Here is a 5,444-nt window from a genome sequence, read left to right as displayed (position 1 = left end):
TTCACTCTTAATACATATGCACAATGTGCTTGAACGTAAATTATTTCGATAGTCATTCGAGACTTAAGAAGTAGTTTATGTTGGTACTAATTAGATATATCCCTAGTTTGCAGTTTCACTGTAGTATGTATGCGATACTTGTTATTCAATTTATTGTGTTAGGTTTATTTCTCATAAATCTGTTGTTTAAATCATAAGTTATTATAAGAGTTAGTTATGCGTAATTACTAAATCATAAGTCCAGTTTTGAAAAAAAAAAGAGTAACAATTATTTGTATACCCAAAACTAAAATACTAGCATTGCTGCAAAAATTCAATCTGTTAGATACCAAGTTAAAGTAACTCACCTGATATTATAAGATTGAAGCGAAATTTTCTGAAACATTATTGTTTTTAACCTGATTTTTATTGAAAATACTCATAATCAGATGATAAAAGAAAGAAAACAAAATCGCCAAAGGCTGCAATAAAGCTTAACTATGAACGAGGCCTACTGAGTTTCAGTGGAAAAAAGAATATGTTCTCAGCCTTTGGCTGACGACATGTTTTTATTATGTAATCACAAACAGACCCAGTTTTGCAACAAAAGTTCTCGTCTCCACAACAAACGGCGTTTTTTGCGTTGCAGCACCTGTATTTTTCGGTTGAGTGAGGACAGCACGTCATGTAGTCCGGACAGTCGTGTCCTGGTTCACATTCGCTATTGGCTATATTCGTGAAGTAAGCATCTGATCGCTTTTAATTCATAATAATGAATTACTTACATAAAAAATAATCTGAAACGTTTTAATATTTAAAGAGATTAGAAAAGTTATTAATAATATTCTTAAAAAATATCGACCTAAGTACCCTAGCTATTGTTTTGCACAATTATTTTCCAAGTTATAATATTTGCGAGTTTAGCATTCAAATTTTATATTTTTTATACAACTTTAATATTGAAATTTACGATAAAACATTGTTACTGTTAAAAGACCTTTAGATAAATTTTACAAACGTTTGAATGAAAACTAATTTTTCTCAGGTTAATAATCAACCATCTGAGTGAAATAGTTTTGATTATTATACAAGTCTCATGTGGTCAAAGAATAGAACAGGAAAATAGTGTCATTAAACCTATTGACGGAAAAGAGACGTAGCGAAATAAGTATAGTTTGTATTGTTGGCCAGGTTATTGTAGATTATTCGGTGGAAAATAAATAATACATAGTTCACTACACATAACGACAACAAAAACATTTCATTACTCGGTTAGTGTAAATTTCTCAGGAATATTTTACAGATAAATTCCATTTACTTTCTTTTTTTTATTATTTCTTCGTTGAAACACAAACAAATATCCACAGTATTGAAGAAAGTAACTGCATCATTAATTTGCTAGCAGTAACAGCTAAGTTGACTAAATAAGGCACTGATCACTTAATAAGTGACTAACAAAGTGAATGATTCAATCTAGCCTAACTCGCTTTTTCGCCGCGGTATAACGGCTTGTAGCAGGTTTTGAGATTTTGTTTTCAGCTTCTAACTTTTATGTCAAAACTCTATCAACTCTTGACTAACCTGAGATCTAATAACAAAATTTGGACACAGGAGATCATACCCTTTCGATTGATGTATTTGACTATCACCAAGGTCTCGTAGATTAGTTTACTCTAATACTGCCTGAAAAAAAAAAAATCAGTTTGAGGATAAGCTAGTTGAAATCCTAATGAGTAATAAAATCAAACCGGGTATACATAAGCCCCAGTGTTGGTATTGCTGGCACACCAAAATGTAGCCAATAAAAAGGAAAAAGAGGTATCGTAGATTAATTTACTATAATATGGCCTAAAATAATTCCAAGTGTCATGGCTATTAAGAATTCCCCTTTTGTTTATACATAGCTCTGTTTTCTGAGCTTCAGAGAAAATTTACGTTAAACTTTCTCATGTTTAAGGAATAAATAATGCGAATGTTTAGAACTATCCAAATTAGAAACACGAGTTTCAACAATATTATATTATAGAAACTGATTATTGTACAAAAACACGTAGACAATACTACATTTATAAGGTTGTTGTTTCAGCGCAGTGGTACACAATGGATTACCTGCACTCTATTTATCATAAAGAATCGAACCTAGGATTTTAGAGTTTACATATCGTAAATTTACCTTTGACCACTGGGGGGCAATACCACATGATGGAAGAAACAGTGAAATTTAAAATAAAGTTAAAACGACTTCACATGATTAACGTAATGCAACGGTACATAGAAGAATACAAAGTTTTTAAAAATGTCTCCCTCTGGTACAGCGGGAAGTCAACGGGCTTACAACGCAAAAATCAAGGGTTCGATTCCCTTCGGTGAACTCATCAGATAGCCCGATGTGGCTTTGCTATAAAAAACACACAAACTCATTATTGGTTACCGAAGTTTCTAGTTGAAATAACTTATACATGTAGCATGTGTTATGACAGATACTTTATGCGTGACGTAAATATAAGTGAATAAATCAAACTTACCGTAAATAACAGGCACCAAGATAATAAGGCATAATGCTGATATACCTATTTTAATCTGTGGAAAAATATAATGATACTATTTACAATAATTACCTTAATGTTCGATTGTTTTTGAGATATAATTGATGTTAAGTTAATTACGCACAAGGGAATGAAGCGCCACATACATTGTGACATAATGTCTTAATATTATAAGTTTAAAACAGTAAACTTCGATATTAAAATAGGCTTAAGTAGATTCAAAGTCAAGCGCTTATTATAAAAATGACTTCGCATTAATAACAACTTTAATACACATATATACAAAATTAATTTTAAAAATAGTTTACAAGTTATATTTGGAATATAGAAATTTTACTGGGTTGACCGACACAGTCTGTTATAACTGAATATATACCATTTTAAAATTATTCTCTCGCATATACATGTATATACACACACACGCGTTAAAGATTTTTTTTTTCTTTTTCATCAAAGGTAAAATTGAGAAGAGAGAATATGAGACTTATAGACCTAACACATTCCCTGAGTGGCCGTGCACTCTTGGTGGACTGCAGGTTCGCATATCTAAGGTTCATTAGCAAAGATTCTCTTTTCAATTTTACCTATCCCCGTCGCGCTAAACATGCTCGCCCTTTCAGCCGTGGGGGCGTTATAATGTGACGGTCAATCCCACTATCCGTTGGTAAAAGAGTAGCCCAAGAGTTGGCGGTGGATGGTGATGGCTAGTCCCTGTAGTCTTACACTGCTAAATTAGGGACGGCTAGCATAGATAGCCCTCGAGTAGCTTTGTGCGAAATTCCAGAAAATAAACAAACAAAATAAACAATTTTACCTTTGGTGAAAATGAAATCTTTAACACACACACGTATATATATATAATCATTAAACAGTTGGTCCATTGTATAATACTGAATAATGAATTAAGCTCAATGTCAGAACAGAAAGACTCAAAAACCTGTAAGCATTACTGTCAAATAATGAAGTTCAAAACAAGTTTATCGCTCGTTTTATATCCAGTTTGTAGCCTTTTTTATTCTTTATTTAAGTCATATAATTCGTCTGTAAACTAGAGTCAAACATGCATATTCGTTTGGTCGTTTGGTACCCTAATGGACCATGAATAAAATCTTACCATTTCCTGAATCTGTTACTTGTGGTTCCAAATGAATATTTTGGGAGAGATAATTCTGTGAAGTGTGTCAACCAGTGATAAAATTTCCTATACCTCCCATACTTTATGTATAGCCCTCCAACTTCCAAGTGTTATCTAATCAATATTTGCCTACATTGTTACACAAAAGCCCGTATCTCGCGATTTGATGACATCATTTAATAGATGTTTGCCATAAACAAATTTTTTGTAAAACAAAACAAAGTCTGATTTGACGATTTCCACCGTAAATAATGTGAAGTCTGTATAATGTTTAGCCCTTTTTTTCCCGATATAACGCCGAAAGCTGCCTAGAGGAGTTACCTGCTTTAACCACTCGCGCCATAATACAGTAGTGTGTTGTCTGTTAGTCACTCAGTAAATACTAAAATGGCGTCATATAAGGGACGCTTAACGTTGCATATAATATTGTAATGACATCAGTAAAACATGCGCATGCCATGAATCACGAGAAGAATTATGCACTTTGTAGGCTACAAGAGAGCATGGCATGTGAACTTCAAAAGTAAAAAATAAAAATGTTCGATACTCATAATTTTGGTTTTATTTACCCTTGAAACAGAGCACTTTCGGGAACTCTGCGGAAGTAAATCTAGTATAATTACTGTTTCACATAATGAAAATCATAACGCCTGAAATAATTCATGACGTAAAATTATAAATATCATCTTACAGGTCTTAAAAAATAACCTAAAAATGACTTGATAGCTTTATCTCATTAAGGAACTATTAACCAATGTGTAAATGATGAAAACTTTTATGATTGTTTTAATTTTCAGTTATTTACGTTTGCGTTGTTGTACTGTTCTGTGGTATAATACAGACCTCAAAATTCGGATTACATCTTTTCAATGCTGCGTTGGTAAAAAGAGATAGCAATTTCAATAACACTTAAAGAAATCGTGCTGAGGTGGTCACGTAAACCCTGGGAAGTAACACGTTTGTTTTCAAACAGATGCTTATCATTACAATGTTTCCAACACTCCTGCTTTTTGCACGTGAGAATGTTCACATAACACTTAACATATAAAGTTTCAGGTTGTACTATAATGTCCCCTCTTCTCTAAACAATGTTCCCCCAGTGGCACAGCCTTACGTCTTCGACTTACAACGTTAAAAACTGGGTTTCGATACTAGTGATGGGCAGAGCACAGATAGCCCGATGGGTAGCTTTGTACTTGACTTCAAACAAACAAACCCTACACAATGTTTAATTACTTCAACTTTCAAAGTTTCAGTGAAAAAAACAACAACAAATATATACTAAAATGTACACGTGTGTTCACAAAGAAATAAGAACAAACAAACCTTACCACGTGTAGTAACTAGGCAATCAGCATAAATTATGCTGATTTAATGAGTTTAATTTTTTTTTTTTTTTGTAATGCACTTAACACTTTTTGGGCGTCAATCATTAAACAGTTACATTTGTTGAGGGTTTGTATTTTTGTTTTACATTTTGGCGTACTTTAATGTTCCAGGGTATTTTGCCGTAATCGTGGTATTGAATTATTTGTTACAAAGTGTTTGTTACTTCTAGTGACGTGTCGCAGTTTCTTTGTTTATTTAATATTTGTGTCTTCCGTATTGCATGGCCCGGCATGGACAGGTGGTTAAGGCGCTTGACTCGTGATCCGAGAGTCACGGTTTCGAATTCCTGTCGCACCAGACATGCTCGCTCTTTCAGCCGTGAGGATGTTATGATATGACGGTCAATCCTACTATTCGTTGTTAAAAGTGTAGCCCAAGAGTTGGCGGTGGCTGAT

At 33.4% G+C, this 5,444-nt stretch overlaps 1 long non-coding RNA gene across 1 annotated transcript; it reads right to left on the bottom strand.

The window, feature by feature from the left end:
- Positions 1-387: 387 nt before the first annotated feature.
- LOC143244082 (uncharacterized) lies at positions 388-3,780 on the bottom strand. Its single transcript, XR_013024893.1, has 3 exons — positions 3,640-3,780; positions 2,505-2,559; positions 388-707 (listed from the first exon to the last, which is right to left on the bottom strand). It is a non-coding gene; the product is annotated as an uncharacterized LOC143244082 (long non-coding RNA).
- Positions 3,781-5,444: the final 1,664 nt, after the last annotated feature.

Source organism: Tachypleus tridentatus, chromosome 2 (assembly GCF_004210375.1).
Source record: "Tachypleus tridentatus isolate NWPU-2018 chromosome 2, ASM421037v1, whole genome shotgun sequence".
Classification (NCBI taxonomy): Eukaryota; Metazoa; Arthropoda; class Merostomata; order Xiphosura; family Limulidae; genus Tachypleus; species Tachypleus tridentatus.
The sequence above is the reverse complement of the archived record's forward strand: the minus strand, read 5'-3'. Positions and strand labels throughout refer to the sequence as shown.